Here is a 17,146-nt window from a genome sequence, read left to right as displayed (position 1 = left end):
GCAACTGGCCCAAGCGCGCCCCCCCCCCTGCTTCTCCTTCACCCAAATCCAGACAGCTGAAAGAGCTGAAAGAGCTGGTCATCCCCCTCTTCAAAGGGGAAGACACTCTAGAGCCAAACTGTTACAGACTCTGTCAATCACCATATTCTTATCGGCAGACTCAGTAGCCTCGGTTTCTCTAATGACTGCCTCGCCTGGCTCACCAACTACTTCTCAGAGTTCAGTGTGTAAAATTGGAGGGCCTGTTGTCCGGACTCCTGGCAATCTCTATGGGGGTGCCACAGGGTTCAATTCTCGGGCCGACTCTTTTCTCTGTATATATCAATGATGTCGCTCTTGCTGCTGGTGATTCTCTGATCCACCTCTACGCAGACAACACCATTCTGTATACATCTGGCCCTTCTTTGGACACTGTGTTAACAAACCTCCAAATGAGTTTCAATGCCATACAACACTCCTTCCGTGGTCTCAACAGCTTTTAAATGCAAGTAAAACTAAATGCATGCTCTTCAACCAATTGTTGCCCGCACCTGCCCGTCCGACTTGCAACTACAAAAACCTCGGTGTCTGGTTAGACTGTAAACTCTCCTTCCAGACTCGCATTAAGCGTCTCTAATCCAAAATTAAATCTAGAATCGGTTTCCTTTTTCGCTATAAAGCCTACTTCACTCATGCTGCCAAACACACCCTCGTAAAACTGACTATCCTGCTAATCCTTGACTTCGGCGATGTCATTCACATAACACTCTACTTAGCAAATTGGATGTAGTGTATCACAGTGCCATCCGTTTTGTCACCAAAGCCCCATAACCTACCCACCACTGTGACTTGTATGCTCTCGTTGGCTGGTCCTCGATACATATTCGTCGCCAAACCCACTGGCTCCAGGTCATCAATAAGTCTTTGCTAGGTAAAGCCCCGCCTTATCTCAGCTCACTTGTCACTATAGCAACACCCACCCGTAGCATGCGCTCCAGCAGGTATATTTCACTGGTCATCCCCAAAGCGAACACCTGCTTTGGCCGCCTTTCCTTCCAGTTCTCTGCTGCCAATGACATTCTGGCATTGGCTGTCAGAACAGCTTGTAGATTGCTGCAGCTGTACACAGTCCATCTGTAAATATCCCATACAACCAACCAACTACCTACCTCAACAACAAAAAATAAATATGGGGATGTTTTTTTCTGCTCTTTTGCACACCAGAACTTCTACTTGCACATCATCATCTGCACATCTATCACTCCAATGTAAATTGCTAAATTGTAATTACTTTGCCACTATTGGCCTATTTATTGCCTTACCTCCTTACTTAATTTGCACACACTATATACAGATGTTCTATTGTGTTATTGACTGTACGTTTGTTTATCCCATGTGTAACTCTGTTTTTGTCGCACTGCTTTGCTTTATCTTGGCCAGGTCACAGTTGTGAGAACTTGTTCTCAACTGGCCTACCTAGTTAAATAAAGGTGAAATGAAATAAATAAAATAAAAATTGAGTTATGTAGGGTTCTAGAGGGTCCTGTAATGTTCTTTCTGGTTTTTGTCAAGTTCTGTGGTGTCCTGTATGGTTCTGTGGGGTCCTATATGGTTCTGCAGGGTTCTGTCAAGTCTTGTAGGTTTCTGTAAGGGCCTGTAGGGTTCTAAGTATGTAAATTAGCTGTGGTCTGGTAGTAGCAACAGTCTACTCAAAGCAGTTTATTAGGCTAAAGAGATTAGACTAATAAAGGAAATTGAGTAAGTAACAGCACAGGTAGATGGAAACTGCTATAGAGGTACAATAAACTCAGCAAAAATAGAAACGTCCTCACTGTCAAACTGCGTTTATTTTCAGCAAACTTAAAATGTGTAAATATTTGATGAATTTAACAAGATTCAACAACTGAGACATAAACTGAACAAGTTCCACAGACATGTGACTAACAGAAATGGAATAATGTGTCCCTGAACAAAGGGGGGGGGGGGGGGGGGGGGGGTTGGCTACCAGCGGCATTTAGCACTGCAGTGCATCTCCTCCTCATGGACTGCACCAGATTTGCCAGTTCTTCCTGTGAGATGGTACCCCACTCTTCCACCAAGGCACCTGCAAGTTCCCGGACATTTCTGGGGAGAATGGCCCTAGCCCTCACCCCCCGATCCAACAGGTCCCAGACGTGCTCAATGGAATTGAGATCCAGGATCTTCGCTGGCCATGGCAGAACACTGACCTTCCTGTCTTGCAGGAAATCACGCACAGAACGAGCAGTATGGCTGGTGGCATTGTCATGCTGGAGGGTCATGTCAGGATGAGCCTGCAGGAAGGGTACCACATGAGGGAGGAGGGTGTCTTCCCTGTAACGCACAGCGTTGAGATTGCCTACAATGACAACAAGCTCAGTCCGATGATGCTGTGACACACCGCCCCAGACCATGACGGACCTTCCACCTCCAAATCGATCCCGTTCCAGAGTACAGGCCTCGATGTAACGCTCATTCCTTCGATGATAAAAGCGAATCCGAACATCACCCCTAATGAGACAAAACCACAACTCGTCAGTGAAGAGCACTTTTTGCCTGTCCTGTCTGATTCAGCCACTGTGGGTTTGTGCCCATAGGCGACGTTGTTGCCGGTGACGTCTGCTGAGGACCTGCCTTACAACAGGCCTACCTGCCCTCTGCCCAGCATCTCTCAGCCTATTGTGAACAGTCTGAGCACTGATGGTATCTGCTGAGGACCTGCCTTTACAACAGGCATACCAGCCCTCTGCCCAGCCTCTCTCAGCCTATTGTGAACAGTCTGAGCACTGATGGTATCTGCTGAGGACCTGCCTTACAACAGGCCTACCAGCCCTCTGCCCAGCCTCTCTCAGCCTATTGTGAACAGTCTGAGCACTGATGGTATCTGCTGAGGACCTGCCTTTACAACAGGCATACCAGCCCTCTGCCCAGCCTCTCTCAGCCTATTGCGGACAGTCAGCACTGATGGAGGGATTGTGTGTTCCTGGTGTAACTCGGGCAGTTGTTGTTACCATGCTGTACCTGTCCCACAGGTGTGATGTTCAGATGTACCGATCCTGTGCAGGTGTTGTTACACGGGGTCTGCCACTGCAAGGACGATCAGCTGTCCGTCCTGTCTTCCTGTAGCGTTTTCTTAGGCGTCTCACATTATGGACATTGCTATTTATTGCCCTGGCCACATCTGCAGTCCTCATGCCTCCTTGCAGCATGCCTAAGGCACGTTCACACAGATGAGCATGGATCCTGGGCATCTTTCTTTTGGTGTTTATCAGTCAGTAGTAAGGCCTCTTTAGTGTCCTACGTTTTCATAACTGTGACCTTAATTGCCTACCGTCTGTAAGCTGTTAGTGTCTTAAAGACCGTTGCACAGGTGCATGTTCATTATTTGTTTATGGTTCATTGAACAAGTATGGGAAACAGTGTTTAAACCCTTTACAATGAAGATCTGTGAAGTTATTTGGATTTTTACGAATTAACTTTGAAAGACCGGGTCCTGAAAAAAGGACTTTTCTTTTTTTGCTGAGTTTAGGTTAGAGGAAAAACACAAAGAAATGGAAATACTTATTCAATAACGATCAAGTGTAATGTATTACAAAAATAAAGTGAATTGGATGGAAAATTTTGAACATAGAAATTTGAACATAGAAATGCTACCAACAACAATTTACAGAAACTCGTTACACATGACGGAGTCATCCATGATTCACCAAATTATACTTTGAAAGAGGAAGTTAAATAGTTTAAGCATATTTTTATTTTGTCTCCTCCATTTCCACTGAATGATGTCAGGATTTCTTTCCTAATAATAATGTAAAATTAACAAATGTACATAAAGACCTGTGTGTTACAGAGGAGGAACTTCTTGAGGCAATTAAATCTGTTCAGTCTGGAAAAACACCAGGGCTTGACGGTATAACATGAATGTCTAATTTCAGTACTACTGAAACAGGACCCAGGTGGTACAGTGGTTCCTCCTTTAAAAGTCATACTCGCAGCACTGTGAGCTGCTGCAGCATTCTGTGGCACGTTATTTAATTGTCAGCCATTTTTTTCATTTAATGCTAGTTAATGCTAGTTTGACCACCAGAGGGCATCTTTAAAAAACATTTGATTAGTCTTTTTTTTTTTTTTTTGGGAAAATGATACACAAAATGTAGGCAAATTTATGACTTTAAGAATAGGGGTGGAGAAAAAGGATTTATTGAGAGAATGCTCATGTCTGGAGGTGCTGTCTTTACCAGCATGGGATTGATTTTAAGAAATTTGTTTTAATTAATTTGATTAATATTGTGGTGTTTCCATTCAGAGAAAAACAAAATCCTAAATGTTTCCGTTAGGATGGAATGGAAAATATGGCACTCTACAACATGATTGTCGGAAGTAGGCTACAGGATTGCAGGATTCTAAATTGTTTGCCTTCATTAGACAACTTTGTTCCAAATTTTCTATAAATCAGTGATATTTATTCCCATAGTAATCATTATGGATCCATAACTAAATCAAAGTCAGCATTTTTTTTTAAGATCTTTATTTTATTAACAAAATGTGGTTATTTGTTTATTAGGTTACTGTGCTCTGGTATTCTGCGCTCTGGTACACTCAGACGAGAGTGCTCTGAAATCCCTGTAGATAGTAGAGACACACATTTTTTTAACAATGTTATTTTCTCATAAGAAGAAGTTAATTCCTCCGTGGAGCCCAGTTTCATAATATGACAATATGGGGATGAGTTAGTTGGGTGTGCTATTTACAGATTGGCTGTGTACAGATACAGTGATCAGTAAGTTGCTCTGACAGATGCTTAAAGTTAGAGAGGGAGATATAAGCTTCAGTGATTTTTTTTTTTTGCAGTTCGTTCCAGTCATTGGCAGCAGAGAACTGGAAGGAAAGGCGGTGAAGGAAGTGTTGGCTTTGAACAGTGAGATACACCTGGCAAGTGAGCTGAGATAAGGCAGGGCTTTACCTTGCAAAGACTTATAGATGACCTGGAGCCAGTGGGTTTGGCGACGAATATGTAGCGAGGGCTAGCCAACGAGAGCATACAGGTCGCAGTGGTAGGTAGTATATGGGGCTTTGGTGACAAAACGGATGGCACTGTGATAGATTACATCCAATTTGCTGAGTAGAGTGTTGGAGGCTATTTTGTAAATGACATCGCCAAAGTCAAGGATCGTCAGGATAGTCAGTTTTACGAGGGTATGTTTGGCAGCATGAGTGAAGGAGGCTTTGTTGCGAAATAGGAAGCTGATTCTAGATTTAATTTTGGATTGGAGCTGCTTAATGTAAGTCTGGAAGGAGAGTTTACAGTCTAACCAGACACCTAGGTATTTGTAGTTATCCACGTGTTCTAAATCAGAGCCGTCCAGAGTAGTGATGCTAGTCTGGCAGGCGGGTGCGGGCAACAATTGGTTGAAGAGCATGCATTTAGTTTTACTAGCGTTTAAAACCTGTCTAGGACACACGAACCCCCCCCCCCCACACAACATTCTGCTGAAAAGGCAGCACGGGAAATTTAAAAAATATGTTTTAGAAATATGTAGCTTTCACACATTAACCAATACAGCAAATGAAAGATAAACATCTTGTTAATCTACCCATCATGTCCGATTTAGAAAAATACAGCGAAAACACAACATATGATTATGTTAGATCACCACCAAATCCAAAAAACACACAGCCATTTTTCCCAGCCAAAGATACTTTGTGAATTAACCCTGGACATCATGGTAATAACCCATTCTTGTGGATTAACCCTGGACATCATGGTAATAACCCATTCTTGTGGATTAACCCTGGACATCATGGTAATAACCCATTCTTGTGGATTAACCCTGGACATCATGGTAATAACCCATTCTTGTGGATTAACCCTGGACATCATGGTAATAACCCATTATTGTGGATTAACCCTGGACATCATGGTAATAACCCATTCTTGTGGATTAACCCTGGACATCATGGTAATAACCCATTCTTGTGGATAGTGCCATGCAATGAAAATTGTTATTTCCAAAGTGGTTTCTCACAAAGACATGAATAACCTCTCGGATGAAGAGTTCCATGTAGAACCCTTTGTTACAGTAGAAGGAAAAGGCTTTTCACCTTCTGTATGGGAAAACGGTAGTTCTAAAGGGGTCTTTGAGGGTTCTACCTAGAAACATAAAGGGTAATCCTACAGGAACAAGCCAGAAGACCATTTTTCAAACAGCGGAATCATGAATGACAAAACAAGGCATGACATGATCGTGTTGTCAAACAGTGCATACAAAGAAAATATTCAAACTGAAAACATAAAATAACATTCTCTATACTGAATCTTGTTTTGTACTTGGGACAGAACCTTTTGATTGTGATTGATTGGTGTCCTGTGCCTTCAGAAAGTATTCATACCCCTTGACTTATTCCACACCCTAAACCCTACAGACTACGCCCAACACCCTACACCCTAAACCCTACAGACTACGCCCAACACCCTACACACTAAACCCTACAGACTACCACCAACACCCTAAACCCTACAGACTACGCCCAACACCCAACACCCTACAGACTACGCCCAACACCCTACACCCTAAACCCTACAGACTACGCCCAGCACCCTACACCCTAAACCCTACAGACTACGCCCAACACCCTACACCCTAAACCCTACAGACTACGCCCAACACCCTACACACTAAACCCTACAGACTACCACCAACACCCTAAACCCTACAGACTACGCCCAACACCCTACAGCCTAAACCCTACAGACTACGCCCAACACCCTAAACCCTACAGACTACGCCCAACACCCTACACCCTAAACCCTACAGACTACGCCCAGCACCCTACACCCTAAACCCTACAGACTACGCCCAACACCCTAAACCCTACAGACTACGCCCAACACCCTACACCCTAAACCCTACAGACTACGCCCAGCACCCTACACCCTAAACCCTACAGACTACGCCCAACACCCTAAACCCTACAGACTACGCCCAACACCCTACAGCCTAAACCCTACAGACTACGCCCAACACCCTAAACCCTACAGACTACACCCAACACCCTACACCCTAAACCCTACAGACTACGCCCAACACCCTACACCCTAAACCCTACAGACTACGCCCAACACCCTACACACTAAACCCTACAGACTACCCCCAACACCCTACACACTAAACCCTACAGACTACCCCCAACACCCTACAGACTACGCCCAACACCCTAAACCCTACAGACTACCCCCAACACCCTACAGACTACGCCCAACACCCTAAACCCTACAGACTACGCCCAACACCCTACAGACTACGCCCAACACCCTACACCCTAAACCCTACAGCGTACGCCCAACACCATACACACTAATCCCTACAGACTACCCCAACACCCTAAACCCTACAGACTACGCCCAACACCCTACAGACTACGCCCAACACCCTACACCCTAAACCCTTCAGCGTACGCCCAACACCATACACACTAATCCCTACAGACTACCCCCAACACCCTAAACCCTACAGACTACCCCCAACACCCTAAACCCTACAGACTACCCCCAACACTCTAAACCCTACAGACTACACCCCCAACACCCTAAACCCTACAGACTACCCCCAACACCCTAAACCCTACAGACTACGCCCAACACCCTAAACCCTACAGACTACCCCCAACACCCTACAGACTACGCCCAACACCCTAAACCCTACAGACTACGCCCAACACCCTACAGACTACGCCCAACACCCTACACCCTAAACCCTACAGCGTACGCCCAACACCATACACACTAATCCCTACAGACTACCCCCAACACCCTAAACCCTACAGACTACCCCCAACACCCTAAACCCTACAGACTACCCCCAACACCCTAAACCCTACAGACTACACCCCCAACACCCTAAACCCTACAGACTACCCCCAACACCCTAAACCCTACAGACTACGCCCAACACCCTACAGACTACGCCCAACACCCTAAACCCTACACACTACGCCCTACATACTAACCCTGATGTTGTCATCTTGCCTTTCTGAAGTATTCATACCCCTTGACTTATTCCACATTTTCTTGTGTTACAATCTGAATTCAAAATGTGTTAAATACATTTTTCTCACCTATCTACACACAATACCCCATAATGAGAACATGTTCTTAGGCATTTTTGGCAAATCTATTGAAAATGAAATACAGAAATATCTCATTTACATAACTATTCACACCCCTGAGTCGATACATATTAGAATCTGCTTTGGCAGCGATTACAGCTGTAAGTCTTTCTGGGTAAGTCTTTAAGAGCTAATCTGGATTGTGCAACATTTGCCCGTTCATTATTTTCAAAATTCTTGAAGCTCTGTCAAGTTGGTTGTTGATCAATGCTAGACAACCATTTTCAGGTCTTGCCCTAGATTTTCAAGTAGATTTAAGTCAAAACTGTAACTAGGCCACTCAGGAAGATTCAATGTCGTCTTGGTAAGTAACTCCACTGTATATTTGGCCTTGTGTTTTAGGTTATTGTCCTGCTGAAAAGTGAATTATTCTCCCAGTGTCTGGTGGAAAGCAGACTGAACCAGGTTTTCTTCTAGGATTTTGCCTGTGCTCAGCTCCATTCCATTTATTTTCATCCTGAAAAGCTCCCCAGTCCTTAACGATGACAAGCATACCCATAACTTGGAAAGCTTCTATTCTGCTGCTCCTCTATTAGTACTTATGCATAGTCACTTTAATAACTCTTTTATTTATTCTATTTCATTTAAAAAAACTTTTACCCCTTTTTTTCTCCCCAATTTCGTGATGTCCCATTGGTAGATACAGTCTTGTCTCATCGCTGCAACTCCTGTACGAACTCGGGAGAGGCGAAGGTCGAGAGCCATGCGTCCTCAGAAACACAACCCAACCTAGCCGCACTGCTTCTTGAGACAATGCCCATCCAACCCGGAAGCCAGCCACACCAATGTGTTGGAGGAAACACCATAAACCTGGCGACCACGGCCGAGCATGCATGCGCCTCGGCCCACCACAGGAGTCGCTAGACCGCGATGTCCCATTTTGTCCCATATCAGTAGAGTCCTGTAGAGGGGTAGAGCAGGGTCAAGGGTGGGTCCCATATTGTGTGCAGCACTAGAGTGCCTTTCACCATGTTGTCCGCCTTCCCTTAGAATAACCGCACTACATGACCAAAAGTATGTGGCCACCTGCTCGTCAAACATCTCATTCCAAAATCATGGGCATTATTATGTAGTTCTTGCTGCAATAACAGCCTCCACTGTTCTGGGAAGGCTTTCCATTAGATGTTGTAACATTGCTGCAGGAACTTGCTTCCATTCAGCAACAAGAGCATTCGTGAGGTCGGGCACTGTTGTTGGGCGATTAGGCCTGGCTCATAGTCAGCATTCGAAGTCCTTCCAAAGGTGTTCAATGGGGTTGAGGTCAGGGCTCTGTGGAGGCCAGTCAAGTTCTTGTCATGCTGGGGTCATTGTCATGCTGAAACAGGAAAGGATATTCCCCAAACTGTTGCCACAAAGTTGGAAGCACAGAATCATCTAGAATGTCATTGAATGCTGTAATGTTAAGATTTCCCTTCACTGGAACTAAGGAGCCTAGTCTGAAACATGAAAAGCAACCCCAGATAATTATTCCTCCTCCACCAAACTTTACAGTTGGCACTATGTATTGGGGCAGGTAGTGTTCTCCTGCCCCAATACAGATTCATCCATTGGTCTGCCAGATGGTGAAGCGTGATTCATCACTCTAGAGAGCGTTTCCAATGCTCCAGTCTAATAGCGGCAAGCTTTACACCACTCTAGCCGATGCTTGGCATTGCACATGGTGATCTTAGGCTTGTGTGCGGCTGCTCGGCCATGGAAACCCATTTCATGAAGCTCCCGACGAACAGTACTTGTGCTGACTTGCTTCCAGAAGTAGTTTAGAACTTGGTAGTGAGTATTGCAACCAAGGATAGACGATTTTTACATGCTTCAGCACTCAACGGTCCTGTTCTGTGAGCTTGTGTGGCCTACCACTTCGCAGCTGAGCTGTTGTTGCTCCAAGACATTTCCACTTCACAATAACAGCACTTACAGTTGACCGGGGCAGCTCTAGCAGTGCAGAAATTTGAGGAACTGACTTGTTGGAAATGTGGCAACCTATGACGGTGCCACGTTGAAAGTCACTGAGCTCTTCAGCCATTCTACTGCCAATGTTCGTCTATAGCGATTGCATGGCTATTGTGCTCAATTTTATACACCGGTCAGAAACGGGAGTGGCTGAAATGGCAGAATCCACTCATTTTGAAGGTGTAATCCACATACTTTTGTGTATACATAGTGTATATTGTTGCAGGGCCATATCAGAATAATTCAGTGTGTAGCAGTGTCACTTTCACATGCCCGATACTGAGGGAGTCCAATCCATGTTAAAAATTAAACGTATCCTTGCGCATACTTACCTGTCCTGGTCTTCTGTGTTGGGGTTGTGTGCTGGAGAACATTACATCCTGTGTTGGGTGGAGTTCAAAGGGGTTGGCACTAAACTGTGACCCATACCCATAACATGATGCAGCCACCACTATGCTTGAAAATATGAACAGTGGTACTCCGTGATGTGTTGTGTTGAAATTTCTGCAGAACTTAACACTTCAGCACATAACGTTCATTTATTCACTTTAGTGCCTTTTTATAGAGCCCCACAGTGGAGGTGTCATAATACCCATAAAGCCTAGCGGACAAAGAGGGAAATGGTTCCAATCATTCTTCCTCCATTTGTTTTTCCCATAGGGGATTTTAGAAACACTTAAAATAAGGGCTGTGTTTTGTGTAGGTTTACCCTGGTACAGCGATAAGGTAGTCATTCAAAAATCAAGTTAAACACTATTGCACGCTGTCACAACCTGATCGGTTTCACCTGTCCTCGTTATTGTCCACCCCCTCCGGGTGTTGCTTGTTTTCCCCAGTGTACTTATCCCTGTGTTTCCTGTCGCTCTGTACCAGTGTATTTATCCCTGTGTTTCCTGTCGCTCTGTACCAGTGTATTTATCCCTGTGTTTCCTGTGTCTCTGGGCCAGTGTATTTATCCCTGTGTTTCCTGTCTCTCTGTGCCAGTGTATTTATCCCTGTGTTTCCTGTCTCTCTGTGCCAGTGTATTTATCCGTGTTTCCTGTCTCTCTGTGCCAGTGTATTTATCCCTGTGTTTCCTGTCTCTCTGGGCCAGTGTATTTATCCGTGTTTCCTGTCTCTCTGTGCCAGTGTATTTATCCCTGTTTTTCCTGTCTCTCTGGGCCAGTGTATTTATCCGTGTTTCCTGTCTCTCTGTACCAGTGTATTTATCCCTGTGTTTCCTGTCTCTCTGGGCCAGTGTATTTATCCCTGTGTTTCCTGTCTCTCTGTACCAGTGTATTTATCCCTGTGTTTCCTGTCTCTCTGTACCAGTGTATTTATCCCTGTGTTTCCTGTCTCTCTGGGCCAGTGTAGTTATCTGTGTTTCCTGTCTCTCTGTGCCAGTGTATTTATCCCTGTGTTTCCTGTCTCTCTGGGCCAGTGTATTTATCCCTGTGTTTCCTGTCTCTCTGGGCCAGTGTATTTATCCCTGTGTTTCCTGTCTCTCTGTACCAGTGTATTTATCCCTGTGTTTCCTGTCTCTCTGTACCAGTGTATTTATCCCTGTGTTTCCTGTCTCCCTGTGCCAGTGTATTTATCCCTGTGTTTCCTGTCTCTCTGGGCCAGTGTATTTATCCCTGTGTTTCCTGTCTCTCTGTGCCAGTGTATTTATCCCTGTGTTTCCTTTCTCTCTGGGCCAGTGTATTTATCCGTGTTTCCTGTCTCTCTGTACCAGTGTATTTATCCCTGTGTTTCCTGTCTCTCTGTGCCAGTGTATTTATCCCTGTGTTTCCTGTCTCTCTGTACCAGTGTATTTATCCCTGTTTTTCCTGTCTCTCTGTGCCAGTGTATTTATCCCTGTTTTTCCTGTCTCTCTGTGCCAGTGTATTTATCCCTGTTTTTCCTGTCTCTCTGTACCAGTTCGTCTTATATGTTCCAAGTCAACCAGCGGTTTTCCCGTTTTCCTGCTTTTTGAATTCTCCTTTTTCTAGTCCTCCTGGTTTTGACCCTTGCTTGTTTATGGACTTTGTACCCGCCTGCCTTGACCACAAGCCTTTCTGCCACTCTGTACCTCCTGGACTCTAATCTTGTTTTGACCTTTTTGCCTGTCCACGACCATTCTCTTGCCTACCCCTTTGGATTAATAAACATTGTAAGACTCCAACCCTCTGCCTACTGTATCTGTATTTGGGTCTTGCCTTGTGCCTTGATACACACAGAGAGTCCATGTATATTATTATGTGACTTGTTAAGAACATTTTTACTCCTGAACTTATTTATGCTTGCAATAACAAAGGGTGTGAATACTTTCTGAAGGCACTGTATGTATAAATATTTCACTATGAAAGAACATACTCTTGTTTTGTCTCAGGTGTTCCCTGCAAAACAAATTGCATGAGGACAGGTGATGTGACACATTGCGATTGCCCATCCAATTCTGTGATGGAAACCAAACAAAAACACATTAGTTACATTTACAGGTATCAGCAGCTTAATTTTACAACATCAGTAACTTCAAGTAGGGTTGACAACTTGGACTGAAATAATTTTCAGGATATTACACAAGTAATTTAACGTTGTATAGCCATCACAAGCACAGAGGCTGCTGCCTACATACAGACTTGAACAACAAGTTAATAAATGGAACACTAGTCACTTTAATAATGTTTGCATATCTTGCATTGCTCATCTCATATGTGTTTACTGCATTCTATACTATCTTCTGTATCTTAGTCTATGCATTACTTATCTCATATGTACAGTGCCTTGCGAAAGTATTCAGCCCCCTTGAACTTTGCGACCTTTTGCCACATTTCAGGCTTCAAACATAAAGATGTAAAACTGTATTTTTTTTTTGAAGAATCAACAACAAGCGGGACACAATCATGAAGTGGAACGACATTTATTGGATATTTCAAACTTTTTTAACAAATCAAAAACTGAAAAATTGGGCGTGCAAAATTATTCAGCCCCCTTAAGTTAATACTTTGTAGCGCCACCTTTTGCTGCGATTACAGCTGTAAGTCGCTTGGGGTATGTCTATCAGTTTTGCACATCGAGAGACTGAAATTTTTTCCCATTCCTCCTTGCAAAACAGCTCGAGCTCAGTGAGGTTGGATGGAGAGCATTTGTGAACAGCAGTTTTCAGTTCTTTCCACAGATTCTCGATTGGATTCAGGTCTGGACTTTGACTTGGCCATTCTAACACCTGGATATGTTTATTTTTGAACCATTCCATTGTAGATTTTGCTTTATGTTTTGGATCATTGTCTTGTTGGAAGACAAATCTCCGTCCCAGTCTCAGGTCTTTTGCAGACTCCATCAGGTTTTCTTCCAGAATGGTCCTGTATTTGGCTCCATCCATCTTCCCATCAATTTTAACCATCTTCCCTGTCCCTGCTGAAGAAAAGCAGGCCCAAACCATGATGCTGCCACCACCATGTTTGACAGTGGGGATGGTGTGTTCAGGGTGATGAGCTGTGTTGCTTTTACGCCAAACATAACGTTTTGCATTGTTGCCAAAAAGTTCAATTTTGGTTTCATCTGACCAGAGCACCTTCTTCCACATGTTTGGTGTGTCTCCCAGGTGGCTTGTGGCAAACTTTAAACGACACTTTTTATGGATATCTTTAAGAAATGGCTTTCTTCTTGCCACTCTTCCATAAAGGCCAGATTTGTGCAATATACGACTGATTGTTGTCCTATGGACAGAGTCTCCCACCTCAGCTGTAGATCTCTGCAGTTCATCCAGAGTGATCATGGGCCTCTTGGCTGCATCTCTGATCAGTCTTCTCCTTGTATGAGCTGAAAGTTTAGAGGGACGGCCAGGTCTTGGTAGATTTGCAGTGGTCTGATACTCCTTCCATTTCAATATTATCGCTTGCACAGTGCTCCTTGGGATGTTTAAAGCTTGGGAAATCTTTTTGTATCCAAATCCGGCTTTAAACTTCTTCACAACAGTATCTCGGACCTGCCTGGTGTGTTCCTTGTTCTTCATGATGCTCTCTGCGCTTTTAACGGACCTCTGAGACTATCACAGTGCAGGTGCATTTATACGGAGACTTGATTACACACAGGTGGATTGTATTTATCATCATTAGTCATTTAGGTCAACATTGGATCATTCAGAGATCCTCACTGAACTTCTGGAGAGAGTTTGCACTGAAAGTAAAGGGGCTGAATAATTTTGCACACCCAATTTTTAAGTTTTTGATTTGTTAAAAAAGTTTGAAATATCCAGTAAATGTCGTTCCACTTCATGATTGTGTCCCACTTGTTGTTGATTCTTCACAAAAAAATACACTTTTATATCTTTATGTTTGAAGCCTGAAATGTGGCAAAAGGTCGCAAAGTTCAAGGGGGCCGAATACTTTCGCAAGGCGCTGTATATACTGCATTCTATACTATCTTCTGTATCTTAGTCTATGCCGCTCTGACATTGCTTGTCCATATATTCATATATTATTATTCCATTACTTAGATTTGTGTGTATTAGGTATTTGTTGTGAAATTGTTATATATTACTGCACTGTCTGACTGTAACGCTCGTCGACGGTGGAAGGAAGAATGGACCAGCGTGGAAAGTGTTCATGATATTTATTTTCAAGAAACACTCAAACAAAAATAACATTCAAAAGTGAACAGTTCCGTCAGACACTAAACAGAAAACAACACCCCCACAAAACCCAAATGGAAAATCACAACTTATATATGATCCCCAATCAGAGACAACGATAGACAGCTGCCTCTGATTGGGAACCACACATTCGGCAAAACAACAAATAAATAGAAAACACCGAATTTTCCCACCCGAGTCACACCCTGACCTAACCAAACATCGAGAATAAATAAGGATCTCTAAGGTCAGGGCGTGACACTGAACTAGAAGCACAAGCATTTCGCTACACCCTCAATAACATCTGCTAAACACGTATGTGACCAATAAAATTTGATTTGGTAATACATTCATTTCATTAAGGCGGTTGATGATTCCTCAGGATATGAAGTCCAATTTTAGGAGACTCTAGGCCAAACTGGAGGGTTGACAATCCTATGATCAAGGTTCTTTATGTTGCTGTTCCTTATCTGTTATTGGCTGTCCAAAGACAACCATCCCATTCAGGATATATTGTTCTTATCTGTTATTGGCTGTCCAGAGACAACCATCCCATTCAGGATATGACATAATGGGTAGATGCCGGTCAAATAATCTGAGAAAATAAAGTAGGCTAAATTCTCTCTTCACCTCATCACATCCACTGTCAGGGATGTGGCCTCAGCCGCCATCTTGTCACCTCATCACATCCACTGTCAGGGATGTGGCCTCAGCCGCCATCTTGTCACCTCATCACATCCACTGTCAGGGATGTGGCCTCAGCCGCCATCTTGTCACCTCATCACATCCACTGTCAGGGATGTGGCCTCAGCCGCCATCTTGTCACCTCATCACATCCACTGTCAGGGATGTGGCCTCAGCCGCCATCTTGTCACCTCATCACATCCACTGTCAGGGATGTGGCCTCAGCCGCCATCTTGTCACCTCATCACATCCACTGTCACGGATGTGGCCTCAGCCGCCATCTTGTCACCTCATCACATCCACTGTCAGGGATGTGGCCTCAGCTGCAAGAGGCACCAGCTCAGACCCCTTTTCACCACCATTCCCTGGTCAAAACACCAGCTTGCTTCCTTGGAGTTGATTGTCTAGAGAATGCAATAAAATGAGAGAATTAAATTCTGGATTGGATTGACAAGCAATAAGAGCCTCTGATATCATGAATAACACACAGCTATGAGTTATTATCATGAATAACACACAGCTACGGGCTATTATCATGAATAACACACAGCTACGGGCTATTATCCTTAATAACACACAGCTACAGGCTATTATCATTAATAACACACAGCTACGGGCTATTATCATGAATAACACACAGCTACGGGCTATTATCATGAATAACACACAGCTATGGGCTATTATCATGAATAACACACAGCTACGGGCTAGTATCATTAATAACACACAGCTACAGGCTATTATCATTAATAACACACAGCTACGGGCTATTATCATTAATAACACACAGCTACGGGCTATTATCATGAATAACACACAGCTACGGGCTATTATCATTAATAACACCCAGCTACAGGCTATTATCATTAATAACACACAGCTACAGGCTATTATCATTAATAACACACAGCTACGGGCTATTATCATGAATACCACACAGCTACGGGCTATTATCATTAACACCCGGCTACGGGCTATTATCATGAATAGCACACAGCTACGGGCTATTATTATCATGAATAACACAGCTACAGGCTATTATCACTAATAACACACAGCCACGGGCTAGTATCATGAATAACACACAGCTCCCGGCTATTACTAGCATGAATAACACACAGCTACGTGCTATTATCATTAATAACACCCGGCTATGGGCTATTATCATGAATAACACACAGCTACAGGCTATTATCATGAATAACACACAGCTACGGGCTATTATCCTTAATAACACACAGCTACAGGCTATTATCATTAATAACACACAGCTACGGGCTATTATCATGAATAACACACAGCTACGGGCTATTATCATGAATAACACACAGCTATGGGCTATTATCATGAATAACACACAGCTACGGGCTAGTATCATTAATAACACACAGCTACAGGCTATTATCATTAATAACACACAGCTACGGGCTATTATCATTAATAACACACAGCTACGGGCTATTATCATGAATAACACACAGCTACGGGCTATTATCATTAATAACACCCAGCTACAGGCTATTATCATTAATAACACACAGCTACAGGCTATTATCATTAATAACACACAGCTACGGGCTATTATCATGAATACCACACAGCTACGGGCTATTATCATTAACACCCGGCTACGGGCTATTATCATGAATAGCACACAGCTACGGGCTATTATTATCATGAATAACACAGCTACAGGCTATTATCACTAATAACACACAGCCACGGGCTAGTATCATGAATAACACACAGCTCCCGGCT

The sequence above is a fragment of the Oncorhynchus clarkii genome, chromosome 9, assembly GCF_045791955.1.
Source record: "Oncorhynchus clarkii lewisi isolate Uvic-CL-2024 chromosome 9, UVic_Ocla_1.0, whole genome shotgun sequence".
In the NCBI taxonomy this organism is placed as follows: Eukaryota; Metazoa; Chordata; class Actinopteri; order Salmoniformes; family Salmonidae; genus Oncorhynchus; species Oncorhynchus clarkii.
This window is presented reverse-complemented; position numbering follows the sequence as displayed.